The following is a 19,883-nucleotide window of genomic DNA, read 5'->3' on the forward strand; positions in this document are numbered from 1 at the left end:
TTACACAGAACATTAGGTGTGACATTTTTTCTACTAGCAGGGAATTTTGTTTGAAATTCCTTCCTTCCATTTCAAAAAAAGATAGTAAGAAAGGGGCAATGGTATGTGAGTATATTTAGTAAATGGCTCTTAGATAATCTTTTATTATGGATTCTGAATGTCATGATTCTTTGTTTCATCAGTGTAGATAATTGGATATGTAATGTAGCCCTATCTTTTTCTTTAGCTTCCAAAATGTTACTGATTTAAAGCACCAGCAGTTGGGGTTTTTGTTAATTTTCTAATGTCTAATAGTTTTTTGTTCTATAGGTCACCTTGCTCATATTGAAATTACTACATTTGAGAGGTCTTCATTTTATTCCTCAGGTGATGTATTTTCCTACTGAATTTATTTAAAACATGATTTTTATCTGGATTTCAATATTTGTCTGTGTCATCTACTGAGTTATCATAAGCTTGAAAATCATACTGAAGAATTGGCTGGAAACTTATTTTGACAGATTATTTCCTTTTACACAAAGGAGTCATTGCTTCAATTAAGCTTATAAAGATCAATTTCTTATTCAGGTTGGTAAGTTATAGCCCCCACAAGCCTAGCCCCATAATCAATAAAACCCACTAATGATGTTCAATCATTAGAGGTGATATGAGAATAATAAAGAGATTGCTGATTTTAGAGTTTAAAAACTTGTGGTTGGATCACATTTCTAATACTTGCCACCCATTTTTGACCATTCATAATTCATTAAACTTCTCTTGGTCTCAGTTTCCTTATATATAAATAAAGGGGTTATATTAGATGATTTCTAAGGTCCCTCTTTCCTCTTCACATAATCCCAAGGCTAAACAGAAGTGTTAAAATAAAAGTAAATATACTTAAGTCCAAAAGAAAAAAAAACCTCTATATCACCTCTCTGGTGGAAATGTAAATTAAACAATCATTAAAATATGCACTATGCTATTTCTCATAATAAAAAAAGAATGCTTAAATAATTATCATAGCTAAAATTATGACTGACTAAGGTTTACAAAACATTATATCCATATTATCTCTTTAGGTTCTCACAATATCCCTTTAATGTAAATGTTAAAAACAACCTACAATATGATCATTCTTCATAATGGGCTACAATCTTGCTATTAATTCCAGATCCCTTCAGTTCTGTTGTAGTTATTTTAGTTTTGAATATAACTGTTTTCAAACATCAGAAAGACCATTATCTAAAAAAGGAATTCATTTTATACTGGGTAAATTCAGAGGGAATATCTAGTAGCAATGGTTAGAAATAACAGGAAGCCTCACTTTAGTTTAATATAAGGAAGAATTTTTTAAGAATTAGAATTACCTCCAAAAAGAATGTTCTACCTCTTTCATTATTGAGTTGCATGGGAGTATTAAAAAAAGGCAGGGTGGTTTGGTAGAAAGAACACAAGATTGTATCCTCTGACAGTTTAATACCTGAAGAGGCCTATATTTTGGATTTGTACAGTGTTTTGCTCATAATTGGCATTTAATAATGTTTGTTAATACTGATGAATCACAGAGTCAGGTTTGGAAGGGATCTTGTCATCTTTACTTGCCTTCCACCAAAGCATTTGCTCTATATTACTTCTAATAACAATATGGTGATCCAATCATCCAATCTATAAAAGCCTTCTATGATTACTAGTCGAGTATAGGTGGAGACAAATAAAATGGACTAAAATTTCTGCTTTAACACTCTTAGTCACAGGGAACTCACCATTTTTGCAGGGAACACATTGTATTGCTGGACAGTTCTAATTATCTTTCTATTCCTTCATTCCTTTGTAGCCAAATCTATTACAATAGTTATGTCTTCTGAAGCCCACATGAGATAAGTTGAATTTCTTCAAATACTTGAAGAATAATTATAAGCCTTCACTATTAAAGTACTCTTATTTGATCGTACAAGAATGTAATCATAATTTAACACACAGAAAAAAGAACATGATAACATCTCTGAACACTTGAACATTTTCAGGGAACCCTTTACAAAGAGCATCCTCTTTCACTTTTGGATAGCTCTGATTTTTAGAAAGTTAACTCAGCTTCTTCATGTTATAGAATTTCTATACTTTGTGCTTTGTGGCCTCAGTTTTCTCACCTGCTAAAGGAGGGGGTTGGATTACATAAATTGAATTTCCTTCTGTGAAACTATGTACTTGTCAGAAGACAGGACAAAAAAAACTTTTGTTAAGAGAAAGGACAAAGTTGCTATTCCTTTTCAGTACCATCTACCTAGCTCAATACTGAAATTTACATAGAACAAGAGGTGCCATAATTGGCTAAGGTATTGGGATTAATGGAATCTTCCCCATAATAATTTCACCCAGTCAGAAGTGGCAGCAAAAGTATAGGAATTTCAAAAGAATATACAAGTTATCCCAGTACTTTTTATTAACTTTTGCAAGTGAGTGGGATGATTTATGGTTATTCACAAACTTATTATTATTCACAAAAAAAGCTATGCCCCTTGCCAGGGAAAATCTCTCACTCCTGGACTACAGAAGATAAGTAGAAAAATATAGTTGATGACCCCGAAGAGGTTGAATATCTCAAGCCTAGTGAAGAGTGCCATAATGACATTAATAGCACAATAACATTGGAGGTGTTAATTGCCTTCATCTCACTGGTTCCTGGTATCTGGTTGCCTTTGTATAAATGTTCCCTGGCTAGACAGTCTCTAGGCATGTAATCTTCATGCACTTTTCTTGTTTATGTGTGTAGCCTTATATCTATGGCATCTCCTGCAATATAGTATCCTACAGGCATAATCCATATATGATTTGTGGAACTTTTTGATATTCAATTTGAAATATCTTTAAAAAAAAAAAAAACCTAATGTATCTTCAGGTTGACTGGTAAAAATAACACATCCTTAAGAGCAAATGGGCCACGGCTTTGAGATTATGCTGATTCACAGAGTGCCTTAATCCTTTTGTTGCTGAGTCATTAAAACTCATCATGGCCCCATATGTTTGTTTTGCTGACAAAGATACTGGAATTGTTGGCCATTTTTTTCCTCCAGTTCATTTTACAGATGAGGACCTGAGGCAAATAGAGTTAAATGGGTCATACGACCAGTAAGTATCTGAAGCCAGATTTGAACTGAGAAAGATGGATCTTCATGATCCTAGACCTGGCTCTCTATATTCACTTTACCACTTAGCTGCCCTCACCTTAAACCTTAGAGCAGACCATATCTGAGATAAGGTTTAGAAGTTATATTGATAGAGAAACTTATGTCCTGGAGGCATAAAGTTTGGTTACTATCTCCATTTAAGGCAGAGCTTTTAGCAAAGTTAAATACTTTATTACTTTTATTTTTTTTGAAGTAATTGGGGTTAAATGACTTGCCCAAGGTCACACAATTAGTAAATATCTGAGGCTGTATTCTGCTATTGTGTCATCTTGCTGCCCCACCAGCATAATCTTTTTAAAAGATTAGTAAAACAAAAGTGAGAACTGTGTAAGAGGAAAAAAAAAAAAAACATGATGAATAAAGAGAAAAAGAAACAGTGACAGTACTAAAATGCCTGAAAACAGTTAACTTTTTAAAACTTTTTTTAACTTGTAAATTTTCCCAAATTTTATTTTATTTTTTTCTGATCCTGAATAGTTAAAACAATGATCATGTCAAAAATGTGTGTTCCATTCTATATCTTACATCGATAACTTCTGTACTAGTAGATAACAATTTTCATCTTCAGTCCTCTGGAGTCATTGGTGAGAGCGTTAATGTCTTTCAAAGTTGTTTTGTTTTTTATGATATTATCAATGTAAAAAGTGTTCTCATTAGAATAATCCCATTCTGGATCAGTTCATATAGATCTTTTCAATTTCCTCTGAAATTGTCCATTTCATTATACTTTGTAGCACAATATCTTATTACATTCATAAACTATAATTGTTTATTCATTTTACTAGAGATGTACATTTCTTTTAGTTTCCAGTTTTTTTCCCTAATCTGAAAAGTGGCTATAAATAAATATATGGTTCCTTTGCCCTTTTCTTTGATATCTCTGGTCTATCTGTATAATAATGGTATTACTCTTTCTAAGGGTTTGCACATATTAATGACTTTAGGGGCATAATTCCAAAATGGCTAGGCTAATTCCCAGTTCCACCAACAATGTAATTTTCCCCAAATCCCTCCAATAGTTTTCATTTTCCTTTTCTGTCATTTGTCAGTATGATGAATATGAGTATTCTTTCTTTGGTTTCTTATTTTCCTTCCTTCCTCCCTCCCTCCCTCTCTCCCTTCCTCTTTCTGTCTTTCTTTCTTTCTTTCTTTCTTTCTTTCTTTCTTTCTTTCTCTCTCTTTCTCTTTCTCTTTCTTTCTTTCTCTCTCTTTCTTTTTCTCTCTTCCTTTCTTTCTCTCTCTTTCTTTCTCTCTTTCTCTTTCTTTCTCTCTCTTTCTCTCTTTTTTTCTTTCTCTCTTTCTCTTTCTTTCTTTCTCTCCCTTTCTTTCTTCTTCTTTTTCTTTCTTTCTCTCTCTCTCTTTCTTTCTTCCTTTCTTCTCACTCACTACTGTTCTTTTCATGAGAAATGCTTGGAAAGCTTCTATTTCATTAAGAATTCTTTCCCCTACTCCTTAGAGAAAGTTAGTTTTGCCAGATTTATTTTTTTCCCCTCTTGGCTTTAAGCTTTTATTGGAGTAACATAACATATTCCAAAGTCTCTTTTTCTGTAAAGGGGTAGTTGTAATGTTTTGTGTGATCTTCACTGTGCTTGTTGATATCTGAACCACCTTTTTGGCTGCCTGAAGAAATTTTCTTTGCTCTGTAAACTCTAAATTTTAGCTTGGTCTTCCTGGAAGTTTTATTTTGGAGTTTCAGGAAGTGACTGGTGGATGTTTTTGTATTTTATTTTGCCCTCCAGTGTGATGTTCTCTTCTTTTGTATAATATATGGTGGTTCTCTCTGGGAGCAGGTTTCTTGGGGAGGTTTTCTGGAGGCAGCCTTAGTTTCAGTTCAAAGTAACAATTAATAATCACTTCAAATGCAGCCAGTTGATAAAATCCAACGTTTATTTTCTCCTTCCAAGTCTAGTCTCTTTCCTTGAGCCTAGTTAGCTTTCTTTAGAGACCTATCTCACTCTTTGGTTCTAAGAGCTCTTGCAGTTTGTCTTTTAGCTCTTCCAGCTTCTACCTCCATCTCAACTTAGACTCATGGCTTTCAATCTCCAACTGTCGCTCCCCTCTCAGTCTTTTCAACTGACTGACTGACTGAAGCTCTAAGAACTTCTTTATATATGATCTCTTAAAGGTGTGAACCCAAAGGTTGACTCCTCCTTTGAAAGAGTAGGATTATGGATTTCTGACTTGTGAATCTCCCAAACTTGTGAACTCCAATGTGTGAGCTAATGTGTGAACTCTCAAAGGTGTTAACTTAAGCACTGTTTCTATCAATACTAGTGACTTAACACCTTGTAAGGATTTGCTCTAATGTGTGAACCAATAAGCATTGTATCAATTCCATTGAGTTAACACTAGGATTCTAACACTCCACTTCTAAGAGATGTGGGTAATCTTCATTTACAAATTTTTGAAATATAGTATTGACAGGGGTATGAAATTATGTTCTCTTTAATCTGTAAAATTATCCTGGTCTGATCAGCTCAAACTGCCCCAGCCCCTCTGCCAAGATCTGCTCCTGTTTACTCATTTCTTTGCAGAATGTTCAAAGCAGGACTATGCCTTGTCCCTTGCTATAGCTGCCAGGATCCTGCCTGCTGAGAAGACATTCTCTTTTCAGTGTCAGCTTCCATTTCCCTAATAGGACTTTGCCACTAAAGAAGTCAGTCTCAGCAAAGCTGACTTCTCATCCAACAATAAACTTTCATTTTTGCCACCTACAACTCGTCAGGTTCGTGAATTCTTTCATGAAGAATCTGTGCCTCTGATCAAAAGGGGATTTCCACAACTCTCTGCCACTGCCACTAACCTCATCAGTATCAGTGAGAGTTTTGGGGGATTATGATTTCTAGGCATTTTAATAATTATTAGATTATCTTTTATTGACCTGTTTTCTAGGTCATTCTTATAATATATTCCTTACATTTTCTAATATATTTTTATTATGACATTTCTTATTGTTTTATTGAGTTATTATTTTTCTTTTTTCCATTCTAATTTTCACAGCATACAATTCTTGAGCAAAATTTCCTACCACCTGTTCTGTTCTCAGTTTTCCTTGTCAATTTTTCTTTTGTAGTTATCCCATTTTTTATTTCATTTCATTTCTTCCAGATATTCTTATATAATCTTGTAGCCAGGATTATTTTTCCCCTTAAAGTTCTACTTGGATTTATTATGCTGTTGCTTTCTTATTCAAGGTTAATCCCTTGGGACTCTCTCAATCCAAAGTGCTTCTATATAGTATTTGGTCTTTTCTTTGATTGGCTTATATCACCTCAGGGTGTCTCAGGGTGTAGTGTGTAGATGTTACTTGGTTCAAATTTCCTGCCTATTATCCTGGATCATTTTGCCAGCTCTTGCATATCCCTGAGTGGCGTGGCTGACGCGGCACCAATTTCTGTTTGGCTTTGTCTCTTACCATATTTTAGGCCTAGATGCCTGGATACTAGATGGGGACAGTTCTGTCTAGATGCTGATTAAGTTCTTTCTTCTGCTTTTGTCAGGGCTCAGGGATGCTCTGCTGCTCAGGTCTTCTGAGAAGACTTTTTCTATTACTGTCATAGCCCAGAATTAGCCTCTCTTTCCCTCTCTCTTTTCCCAGAGCTATTCAAGCACCTTCCTCACAAGGCTCTGCCTGGAACTTTTTTCCTATTTAAAACTCCACAATTCCCCAATACTGATTCTTCCATAGTTTTGAGGATTGCTTTGTGATTCATGTACCTTCTACCTGACTTATCTAAATTTCCAGCTTCTAACAAATTTTTCTTTGTGCAATCTTGGATGGAAGAATTTATAGCTGTGTGTGTGTGTGTGTGTGTGTGTGTGTGTGTGTGTGTGTGTGTATTTCCTGGTATTTGGAACTTTTCCTGGATGTTTCCCAGGGATCTATATTCCTCTAATAACATACTTGCTATTTTCCCACACTTCTCTTTTTTACTCTCAAATAGGTTAAACAACTTTTTACAGTCATGTTTGCATTTTAAATTTGCGTAGTAAACTATTTTTTTTATTGGGAAAAATGTATGTTTAAGCTCTTTACAAGTTCAATTTTGCTAAATTATAAAATTTTGTTGTTTGTTTTTCAGTCATTTTTTAATATGTCTGACTTCATGACTTTATTCTAGGGTTTTCATAGATACTGGAGTGGTTTGCCATACCCCTCACCAATTCATTTTATAGATGAGAAAACTTAGAAAAACAAGGCTAGATGATACAAGAAAGTGTCAGGATAGTTTTGAACTCAGGAAAAGATCATTCTGATTCTAGGATCAGCATTCTACCCTAACTGCCTTAAATTATAAAACAGTGAAGGCTAAATAAATGAGACTATACTATACAATTCAGCTGGGTAAGGATTTTGATAAACTTTCTTCTTAGAAATTATATTTTGTCTCTCAGTAAAAATAAATGATTATCAAAGTTTAGAAATAAAATTATAACTAAATTCAAACATTCCTTCCCTTTCTCTACAGCAGATGGTGCTAGGAGTATGAGAAGAGTTGAATCAAAGTATGTTTAAAACTCTTTTTATCAGGGTCTGATAAAATGCTACTACTGAGCCATCTAATGGGCTTATTTCTGTTTACTTTTTGTCCATTTATGCAGGAGACATAATAGGATGTAAAGACCCATGATTGATATGTAATTTATTAATTGTGCTAAATCAGGGCTTCTTAAACTTTTTCTACTCATGATCCTTTTTCACCCAAGAAATTTTTTATGTGATACCAGGTTTATAGGTATATAAAACAGGTATACAAATCAAACATTTACTGATCAAATCATAATTTCATGATCCCCACATTCCCTTATGAGACCCATATGGAGTCTTGACCCATAGTTTAAGAAGCTGAGTTCTAAGCTATTTTCTAAGACTATAAATTGCAGATCCACACTGAACAAAGGAATTTCCTCATCTGGGAAGATTTTATACAGATGAAATCACAGGCTTAGTCCCGATACCTAATAAAATTATAATTTTTCTTGGTTGAAAGTATATAAGTACAAAGTACAAAATTTTAGTTCTTGAGAAATTTAATATATTCTTTAGCTGACAACCAGTTTTTCTGCATCTTTCATAACTGTGGATTTTCCATTCATCCTATGACCCCAGATAGCTATCATTTACCTATCTAATATATTTCAAAATGGCTTTTGAGACTTTTTTCTTTTGTCTTAAGATTCCAGGCAAGCGATTTTTTAGGGCAACTCTTTGGTTCTCCTTGGACCCCTTTAGTTCTTCCTATTTTGGGGTTCATGACTAGTTTAAGGGATCTAGTAGTTTGAATACTGCTTAATTACTGTCATCTAATAAATTAGTAAACATCCAGTAAATTAGCAAACTTTACTACTAAGTGTACATTGTGCTTTGGACTGAAAAAAGTCCTTGCCCTCAAGGAGTTTACAATCCATTTTCATGATAAGATATTCTCAGAATATTTAATGAAATTTTCCCCTATAAGCTGTTTGTAGTTGAATTATTCCTTTTTTCTCTTTTAAATTGTATTTTATTTTTGAATTACATATAAAAACAATTTTTAATATCCATTTTAAAATAAAATCTTGAGTTACAAATTTTCTCATTCACTTCCTTAAGACAGTGAACAATTTGATATAGGTTATGTATATTCAGTTGAATTATTTCAGTGAGTAGTCAGTTTTGCTAGAATTGTCACAAAACATGTATCTAATACTTGTCTTAAATATTGTATTAATACATCACACACACCTCTTAGCTCAAGTAGATAGGTGTTAGTATTGGGTTCTCCTTAGTACTGTGTCCCACAATCATTAGCCGGTGAACCTCCTTGAGAATAAACACTGCTTTTTGATTTTCTTTTTATCCCCAATATACTATGCATAGTATGTGGAATACAGTAGGCACTTAATAAATGCTTTGTTGACTGTTATACCTTAGGAAATCCTGTTGTTCCGAATCCCTGAGTTAAAAAGTTTGGAAATAGTTACTCATAGATAGAAAATCTTCACAACAGTGTGTTTCTTAAAGAAGACCACAATATGTATCATCCTGTAACAATAAGCCTGAGGCCATGAGATGAATAACCACGAGATGAGTCTTAACAATCTTCCATGAATATTTTGTGTCTGAGCTCAGGTAGTGCTGGCCTGAGGTGAATGGGAAATATTTGTTCACTATTCCCACAAAGGAGCTTTACTTTTTGGGACAATATACTGAATATACCAAATAAATGAATGCATTGTTTCCTACTTTTGTTCATGTACATCCGAGTCCTTTATATTTTATGTACATTTTGGATTAGGGAAAAATAAAAAGCTTTTTCTTACTTCAAACTCATAGTGTACATTAAATATTTTTGATGGAAAGGGGTCTTATTTTCTGTATAGGAGAAACCTCAGACATGTCATCCCTAAGCTTTGTTTTAGAGTTTTCCTCCAGGTGGGGGCATCAATGAGTCAGAAAGAGCCATCACTATCCCTTTAGGGACAGGTTTAAATGTGAGAAGGGAGTAGGGGTCCCTACTTAGGTTAAGGATTGCAGCATATCAGTAGAATGTAAGCTTCTTGAGAACAGGGACATTTTGGTTTTCTTTGCATTTTTCAGAGCCTAGCATAGTGCCTTATACATGCTTATTAATAAATAAATGAATTTATTTGAATGAAATAAATAAATTAATTAATTAATAAAAAAGAATTTTAAAAAATGAATAAATAAATAAATACTGATACAGTGCAGGAAGAAACAACAGAGATAATTTAGTTCAATCTTCTTATTTTCAGGTGAGAAAACTAAGTCACAAGAACTTTTAGGTCACAGAGAGTAGATAGAACATAGAAGAGCTGGTGTTTTAATTTAAGCTTCTCCAACTACAAGACTCTACTGAAGCAGGGGAACAAATCAGGTGATTCTCTTGGTTTTTAGGGTTAATTCTAATACTTCTCAGGTGACTGTTGCCTCTGGGGTGCCAAAGAAAATTTTACCATTCTTTCCCGAAAGTAACTAATGATATCCTAAAGGAACTTGATCCCTAAGGGCCTCATATGCAAATAAAATTACAGGAATTGCTCTGGAGCTGAATGTGCAAAATAAATTCAACTAATGGCCTTGGGTTATATATATATATATATATATATACACATATCAATATTTATATGGAATTAATTATACTGAATTTTAATGTGCAGAAATTTGCTATTGTTAAATGCATGAATCGGAGACCTGATTCACCTTCTATTACTTTAAGACCACTAGGTTTTTCTCTCCCCTCAACCATGAATTTCCACAACCACAATCCTTTTTTCCTTCATTTACTGTAATGTGTTCCAACAAATGTACTTTCTGCTTATTTAAGAACCTTTGTATTCCTTGATCAGCTTATTTCTTCAAGCCAGAGCAACATATTGTTTGACAAAAACCAGTAGCGTCCAAAAAGTTTGGGGGAAGTATATGCCCTAGTTTCAAATTCCAGATAGTTCCTCTACATGTAGCAGTTCTAGGCTCTGGATTTACTCTCATAATTCCATTCCCCTGGCAGTTTAAATCCCCAGAGCAAGACTTTGAAGTATAGACAGCCTAAGGAATTAAGGCTGTCTTCCCCTAATGCTACTGCTACTGCCCCAATATTTTAGATAGTATTGTTCCAATATCAGTTAACTCCATTGCTATTTCATCAATATCATCTAAACTGAGATTAGTCCTTCAATTGGAGGCAGCCAGGAGTTGTGGTGGATAGAGACTAACAAGCCTGGAATTAGAAAAACCTGAGAAAAACCTGGTGAAATCTGTACGCTGATTCTAGCTTTAAGGCCCTGGGCAAATCATTTAAACTCTACTTGCTTCACTTTCACCTATAAAATGGGGATATCTACATCTTGCAGGGTTGTTGTGAGAATTAAATCAGATAATATTTGTAAAAAGCACTTATCACAGTGATGAGGTCTAAATATGGGGTACCTAAATGAAATTAGGGTTTGAGGTGTAGTGGCAGGTTTGGGGTACAGGGAGTCAAATAGAGCTCCCCTGCAACTCCTTTGGATTCTGTGCAAGGATATAGAGTTAAATGAGGTCTACTGGCAGCGCAAGAGTCCCCTGTAAAGGAATTTACAGGCCTGAAAACCTAGATGGATAAAAGAAGTTTATTATGGGGTTTTGAAGTAAGGTTAAAGTATAGTTAAGGAAATAGGTGAAGGTAGAGAGAAGAGGACACTGGAAACAGGATTCCAGTGGGCAGAGGGGCCTTGGGGTGCAGCATGTTTCGACCCTTTATAAAGAGAGGGTTCCAGCTTAACTCTTTTATAATGAGAGATTTCACTAAAGGGGCCCCTCAGATCTGGTGGGGCCCAGATCTTCTATTGGAATTCAAAGGGACCAGGATTTGTGAATCAAAAAGTCCTGGATTGATAATTAAATCAACTAGGAGGGGTTGGAAATCAGAAAGAAAGGAATAATCAATTCTTAAAGGGACCCCACCTGCATCAACAGCATCTGACACATAGTAAGTACTATATTAATGCTTATTTCCTTCCCAATTAACACCAATTAGCCTTAATAAATGGATATTAATTTTTAAGGTATAGCAAGATCCAAGATATAAAACGCTCTAAAATCAGGAACCAACTTTATATTTACCATCCAAGTCCTTGGGGAGAGTGAGTTCATACTTAAAGTGGTAGCTACAAATATTCCTCCTACCATCTTTACTTCTGGGTGTGGTGCAGCTTTTTGTTGCTTTCTTTCTTGCAAGATGTACACCCTCTGGTTGCTTGCTGGGTTAGTTTCTTGCTGGGTTAGTTTCTTGCTAGGCTAGGTCACACTGGCTGATTCTCAGGGCTTGTTTCTGCCTAGATTCAGTTGTTGTTTTCTGTCAGAAGACCACTAACATCTCCACAACTGGACCTTTTGTGGCTCTTCTGACTTCTAAAAACTCATTACGTTATAGCCTTGTTCATTCCTTCTCTGATATCCATTTATCCAATATCAGGAAAGACTACACACAACAAACACAGAAAATCAGTCATGCCATGTGCTCCTTAATGGAGTTGTGAACTGATCTCACTATTCTGGAGAGCAATTTAGAACTATGCTTAAAGGACTATCAAACTGTGCATACCCTTTGACCCAGCAATTTCATTACTGGGGCTGTATCCCAAGTAAATTATAAAGGAGGGAAAAGGTAAAAATATTTATAGCAGCTCTTTTTGTGGTAGCAAAGAATTGGAGAATGAATATATGCCCATCAATTGGAGAATGACTGATTGTGATATATGAAGGTAATGGAATATTATTATTCTATAAAAATGATTAACAAGCTGATTTTTAGAAAGGCCTGGAAAAATTTATGTGAACTGATGCTGAAGAAACAAATAGAACCAGGAATACATTGTACACAATAATAGCAAGAATGTGCGATGATCAACTTGAAAGTGGTTCAGTGATCAAAGCAATCCCAATAGACTTTGGACAGAAAATGCCACCTGCATCCAGAAAAAGAACTAACGAGACTGAATGTAAATTAACATATGCTATGTTCACTTCTTTTTTCTGTTTTTTCATCTCTCCCATGGTTTTCCCCTTTTGCTCCAATTTTTCTCCCCCAACATTATTCATAAAACAGTGTGTATTAAAAATATATAAATTTACTAAAAACAAAATCCTTTTTCACAGTCATATGGCATACAGATGTGATAAGAGATCTGAAACTCCTATCCTACTTGGAGTTCTATAGTTGTTCTACCTCTTGGCTCAAAAGTTGTCAGGGAAGAGAGAATCATTTTTCAGGTTCATGCTTTCTGTATGCACATTAACTTCTGGCTCAACAACCAATTAGATGAAATTTTATCCCCATGCATATGCCAATAAGAAACAGGCAAGTAAAAATTACACAGGCCTTGAATAGGGCCAGGGATCCTCCATTACTTACGATCATACATTCGCAGAAGCTCACTAAATCTCTGCAGCAGGAAGAGCATATTAAGGATGCAGAAAGGCTTGAGTCCTTACTGTGACACGAGGAAACAGGGGTTAGCATTAGAAAACTAAGTTGAGTTATCCTGCTGTAGAACTCTGATGATAAGACTCGAAATGATGCTTCTTTTCAGGATTTTTATTGCCATTGCTATTTTTTCTTTAAATTTCATATCACAACAAGCTATTATAACACACAGTTAAATTACAATAGTTACTTCCTGTACCCATTTTATTACTTTATGAGTATTATTTTGACAGAAAACCATCATTTTTCTTGTCTTGTGTGTGTGTGTGTGTGTGTGTGTGTGTGAAAATGTGATTCACACTGTGTGGTTCAGAAACGGTGAGGAGTCACCATTTAATTAAAAAAAGCTGGAGAGATCACTAGAAGCAAAGTTTATTTTACATTCTAGAGAGAAGGTGTCCCCACCCTTCAAGCAGACAGAAAATAAGCACCTCCTGAGGGCAGGATTAACACTTTAATCCCTAACACAAGTATCCCCTCCCACCACTGACCCTCATCCTCATTGGCTGGGGGTCTCACATTCTAAACTTGGGAACTACCCAAGAAATTGAACTTGATCAATAAGTACATAGTTGTCCATATTTGATTGAAATAGGGAGAAAATGATGTCAGGGGGGTATAGCAGGAAGGGGATTTAGGTATGCCCTTGGATCAATGCTCAAAGTCCTTCAGGCCTACTCAAACTCTGAAGTAGATGAAGCCTTACTCGATTTTCACAACTGTCTTGAACTCATCTCGTTCATAGCCAAAGAGTCTGATGTCTGGATTACTTCAGAAACATCTTCCCAAAACTTTTGTGAATTTGCTTGTATTCCTATATTACTTTTTGGGCTTTCTGTCTATTTTACTTTTCTAAGGAATCTGATATTTTCAGTTCTGGAAACCACTTGAATTCTTCTAGAAGGAAAAGTGGGCATTTTTTCAGCACTTGTTATGCCACAGTTTTCTTTAACTGTCCTGACTCAGTTTCCCTGTCTCAGTTTCCTTAACTGTTCTGTCTCTGACCCAGTAAAACTAAGGATTATTCGCTCTCGGTTGTAAATTAGCAAGATAAAAGAGTAGCTCTCCTGACTCTTTTATGGATTTACAATATTCCTTTAGAATATTCCAAGACCAACCCATGATATCTTTACTTCTTTGTCTCTGGAATTTTTAGGCTTCCTCTCCCTGATAAAAAACTTTCCCTCCCTTTCTCTTCTTTGTCTCCAAAAAGGTATTTAAGAAATTGGGGTTCTTCCATTCATGGCTGGAGAATGGCGTCTGGCAGCTGTATGCTGGACGATGGATTCTTTGGGTTCTTCAGCCCTGGGACCAATATGGATTCCTTGGTCCCAGTATACTTATCTCTGTCTGACTGGATAATCTGAGACGAGAGTCCTGTCCAGTCAATCTTACTCTCCCATTAATAAAATATTAAAAACTCTCTAATCTCTCTCCTGCCTCAGTTTCTCCGGCATTACACACTGAAGACAGAACCCGATGAAAATCAAGTCAACAAAATCTCATTCAACTGTTATCTCAACTTCAGACAATTGCAAATGTGACATATCAAACAGAGATGACCACTGTAAAATTATGCCACCAATAGTCACTCAAATTTCTGCTTCATAATTGTCATTACAACATTCCATGTTAGAGTTAGGGTTGGTCAAAAGTTGCTGATTTAATAAAAGTTTCCAGGAAATCCACTAACTTAAAGAGTAAGACATTTTTATTTAACTTAATAAATTTCTTTTTTCTATTTTTAACAGATATATAAATATCTTTCCTTTTTCCTAGGCTATAATATTTTATTTTAAAATCTTTTTTATCTTATTTAATGATGTGGGTGGGGTCCCTTTAAGAATTAACTTATTCCTTTCTTTCTGATTCCCAACCCCTCCTAGTTGATGTAATTATCAATCAAGGACCTTGGGGCTACATCCATAGGCCCCTCTAGCTAAACCTCCCATTATAAAAGGGCCAACCTGGGAACCCTCTCTTTGCAGAGGTCCCAAATATGCCAGCCTTACGCCTGGCATGTCAGGACCTTCTGTCCACCGGAATCCTATTTCTGGTTCCCTTCTTATCTCTACCTTTGCCTTTTTCCTTAATTATACTTTAACCTTACTTCCAAACCCCATTATAAATCTCTTTTATCAATCTAGCTTTTCAGGACAATAAATGCTTTTATTGGGGACTCGTGCTGCCACTAGATTTCATTTAACTCTGGATCCTTGTGCCAAATCCAAAGGGGTTGCAGGGGAACTGTATTTGACTCCCTGTACCCCAAACCTGCTATTAGACCTCAATTAAACCCTAATTTCATTTAGATACCCATATCTAGACCTCATCATTTAATATTTTATTTTTCTCAATTACATCTAAAACTATTTTAATATTCTTTTTTTTTCAAGTTTTAAGTTCCAAATTCTCTCTTCCTCCTTTTTCCACACAGAGAAAGCAAGCATTTTGACATAGGTAATGCATATGTAGTCATTAGCATATAATATTTTAAAAACAAGTTAATAAGCTTTATTTAGGGGAAGAGAGAAAAACATGTAGATTCTTTTGCATATCTCTGTATCTTTTCAACCTGTGTTTGGAAGTTCTCAATTCACATTTTCATAGTAATTTCACAAAGCACAGGGTTTGTTTTTTTTTCCTCCTTTATAAGTGTGCAAACATTTCTATTTATTTAAAAGATTCCAAAGAATATACTTTCACTCCTCCCCCCAAGAAAGTAATTCATTAAAAGCTAGCCAAAGAGTAAAGTGATTTAAGAGATAGTCAGGATATATTTCCATTAAATTATTATTGTCTGTTAGGAATAAAGCTAACTCTTACATATTATCTAGAAACTTGCATCCAAATGCAAATCTAGTTTTTGGTTTACAAAAGACTTAAAGCAACCTTAGATAATGGAGGCACACCAAACTTAATCCAGACTTTAGTTATTTTAGGGCATTCTGGGTAGGTTTCAAATTGTGTCATCCTACTCTTTGTTTTAACCATGTGTTGTATTCTTTTCATTTAATGATTTAATTGTCATTGTCATGTCTTCCACTGTCAAATATGGAAAATAACAGATAATTGGTGAAATTTAACTGGTATTCAGGAGAGTCTAAGGCTAGATACATAGCTTCAGCTTCATTGTATAGTGATGATAATTGAAGCCATGGGAGCTAATGATGTCACTAAATGAATAGGGAGAGGGAAAGAGACAGAGGAAAGGGGTATACCCAGGGACATTTTTGAGTTAATTCTTACCAGTTCAAGAGAATTAACTGTTAAAAATTTTCAATGTGAGCATTTATACCTCAGAAATTGGCAAAAACTACAAATATGGCTTGATGTTTGTTGTGTTGATTACCTAGACTTAAGAAACTGATGGATAAAATGTTAATGATACACATTAACCTGTTAAGTATGTTGTATTTACATTCTCCCCCCCCCCCCAGAAATCTGGTTATTAAACATTTATCAGCATATCCACAGAGTTATACACAGAGTTAATGGGAATGACATAGATGATGATAATAATGGAGATCCAATAATAAAGACTGAGAAAGAAGAGTTAGATAGGTAAGAGGAGAACCCAGAAAGAGCAGTGTCACAAAAATCTAGAAAGACGAGAATATCCAGGAAATATTCAGTAGTGTTATCATGCTTTTGAGAAGTCAAGATGGTTATGACTTGAAACGTTTAGTTATTAAGAGATCATTCATTTATAATTTTGAAGAGAGCAATTTCAGTTGAATGATGAGTTTGGAAACCATATTTTAAAGGGTTAAAAAGAGAATAAGAGGTAAATAAATGGAGGTACTAATTTAAAAAATGCTGAATGAATATGTTATTCCAGAGTTCAAAATCTTGGAAGAGGAAGAAGTTTCATATGAAATCAAGGAAGTTGAGAAGATTGAGAATCTGAAGTCAAAGGGTTCTCTAAAGAATGGAGTAGAGAGGAACATTGTGAATCATAATCTCATATAATTCCTGAATTTCCTTTGGTAGATAGATTCCCAAATATTTTATGGTATCAACAGTTATTCTGAATGGAATTTCTCTTTGTATCTCTTGCTGTTGGGTTTTGTTGGTGATGTATAAAAATGCTGAGGATTTATGGGGATTTATTTTGTAGCCAGCTACTTTGCTAAAATTATGAATTATTTCCAATAGCTTTTTGGTAGAATCTCTGGGGTTCTCTAGGTATACCATCATATCATCTGCAAAGAGTGATAGTTTGGTTTCCTCATTGCCTACTCTAATTCCTTTTATATCTTTCTCAACTCTTATTGCCGAGGCTAGTGTTTCTAATACAATATTAAATAATAATGGTGATAGTGGGCAACCTTGCTTCACTCCAGATCTTACTGGGAAAGGTTCCAGTTTTTCCCCATTGCATATGATGCTTACTGATGGTTTTAAATATATGCTCCTGACTATTTTAAGGAAAAGTCCATTTGTGAATCATAATCTAAAGGTGTTGAGAGAAGATGGGGAAATTGTCAGGACTTCTGTTCTGTTCCATATATCTGTGGATACTTCATCAAGATGGACATGTTAATGATTGTCATCATGTAATATATTCACATAAAATCATGGAATAATTCAGGGTGGTATTCACAATTATTTGAATTGCAAAGCTTGCAGCTTGAATTGTTGTTTGTTAGGTTGAATATAGTTTGATAGCATAATATTCACCATTATTGGTAGAACTTTAGTATATGCAGAAAAACATCAGGAAAATTGGTCAAATATAAGTCTCACTGCAAGCAAAGAAAATTTTATTTGGAAAAGCATGTAAGTGGCCCTAGATCTGTTTGTTAAAAAGTGAATTTAGAGAAAGGATTCTGGAAAGATGACATAATAGGTTGGTAAATTTCAAGTTCTCCAGATTTCCTCCACAAATAGAACAAATTTGCAGCTCAGAGCAAACAGACTGGTGAAAAATTAAGATTTGGGACAGAATAGGGGTTCTCCTGATACAACCCAACAAAATCTGAAGAAAGACAGAAGGCCAGGATTAACCCCTGTGAAGTACAAACACCTCTGGGCTAGCTCCTCCAGAAACACCAAAAGGGAAGCCTTGGGTCTAGCTGGGTGTGGCTGGAGCATCCACAAGAAACATAGAGACGTTGGCCTCCCATAGTGTTTGTGGAGTTTGGAGGTCTGAATCTGGGAAGATTAAGGGAACCTTGGCTGATCAGACACACCAGGCCCACCTGTGCTGCAGAGCTGCAGCCCTGTGCAAGAAGGAACCAGCATCAGATGAGTGAAAAAGCAGGGGGGAAGGGATGCTGCTGGCTGTGGGCATTTGCAGGAGGATAGACTTCTTGGTAGGAACCAGGAACCCTGGTCAGAAGGGAGAGCTCAAGTGAAGCTAGAAGCATCCAAAATAAGAGGTGCTTATACTAATATTGCTTATTAAAAAAAAAGTGAACCAGCAAAGAAGAAAGTACCCCACCATAGAAACTTGTCATGGAAACAGGGAAGATTGGGATTCATCTTCAAAAGAAGACACTGAAGTAAAAAAAGTTTCTACCCCAAAGAGCAATATGAAATGGCTTCCTCCCCAGAGAGAATTTATAGAAGAATTCAAAAAAGAATTTAAAAATCAAATGAGAGACATTGAGGACAAACTAAAATAAATAGATAAATAAAAAACATCCAAGAAAAATAGGAAGATTATTTAAAAAAAGGTTAACCAACTAGAAAAGGAGATAGAGTCTCAAAGATGAAAATAATTCTTTGAAAATTAGAATTGAGCAAGGGGAAGCCAGTGAAGCTATGAAAGACCAAGAAGTAAAAAAAAAAAAAAAAAAGACTATAAAACCGAGAAAATAGAACAAAATGTGAAACATTTTATAAGAAAAATTACAGATCTGGAGAACAGATCAGAAAAAAAAATTTAAGAATAATTGAACCACCTAAAAGTTGTGACCCAAAAAAAGTAGAACCTTGGTACAATAGTGCAGGAAATAATCTAAGAAGATTGTCCTGGAGTGATAGAACATGAGGGCAAAAAGAAAGGAAAGATGTGTGTATGTGTATATATATATTTACATATGTATACATAAATATATCTTTTCTAAACCACAGGTTGCTTTGGGGATAGGGAGGATGAAAGGGGGAAAAGAATAAAATAAATAAGGTGCACAGCAGAGAACAAAAGAACAATTTACAAGGAAGTAAAGAAAAAGTGGACATTCATAAATATAATTTCTTCTGCAAAGTATATATATAGATATAAATAAAAACATATTTATATCTATATCTATATCTCTCTATATATATACTTTCTTGTTCTAGTAATTAGTTGTTATATATTTTGAATCCTCTTTGACTTTCTGCTGGGCACCTGTCGATGCTCTTTTTTCTTTTGTTTTGTATTCCTTTTCTGTTTTTCTTTTTTTTTTTTTTTTAAATTTGGTTTGTTTTAAAAAACAAAATAAATAAATAATTTTTTTAAAAAATGAGTTTAGTGAAGAACAAGGGGGTAAAAAAACCTTTCAAAGTTAAATACATCATTCCTTTTTTCATTTGCCCATGTAATTAGGAGCAGGAAAGTAACCTCTCAGAGCCTCAATTTTCTCTTCTGTAAAAGGACAACATTTGTACTTATACCTCAGATGATTGTAATATCCGGGCTAGCTTTCTGGAGGTCCTTCAGCAGGGCCTTTGTCTCAGGATAGTCACCATGAGGATGGACACCAAAGTCTTTATTGTCTCCTTCACAGTTTGTGTCTGTCATAGTCTAACCCAGTCTCAG

The 19,883-nt window shown here is 34.9% G+C and overlaps 1 long non-coding RNA gene across 3 annotated transcripts in view; it reads left to right on the forward strand.

Annotated features, from left to right (window-relative positions):
- The window catches only part of LOC127550303 (uncharacterized), a 95,034-nt gene that overhangs the window by 6,405 nt on the left and 68,746 nt on the right, over positions 1-19,883 (forward strand). The window contains exons 2-4 of one of the 3 annotated variants that reach the window (XR_007950812.1): positions 310-366; positions 9,921-10,042; positions 16,974-17,091. This is a non-coding gene — a long non-coding RNA (uncharacterized LOC127550303). Of the gene's footprint in view, positions 1-309; positions 367-9,920; positions 10,043-14,577; positions 14,816-16,973; positions 17,092-19,883 lie in introns of those variants that run through there. The other 2 variants (XR_007950810.1, XR_007950811.1) reach the window with 2 other exon arrangements.

Source organism: Antechinus flavipes, chromosome 2 (assembly GCF_016432865.1).
Source record: "Antechinus flavipes isolate AdamAnt ecotype Samford, QLD, Australia chromosome 2, AdamAnt_v2, whole genome shotgun sequence".
NCBI lineage: Eukaryota > Metazoa > Chordata > Mammalia > Dasyuromorphia > Dasyuridae > Antechinus > Antechinus flavipes.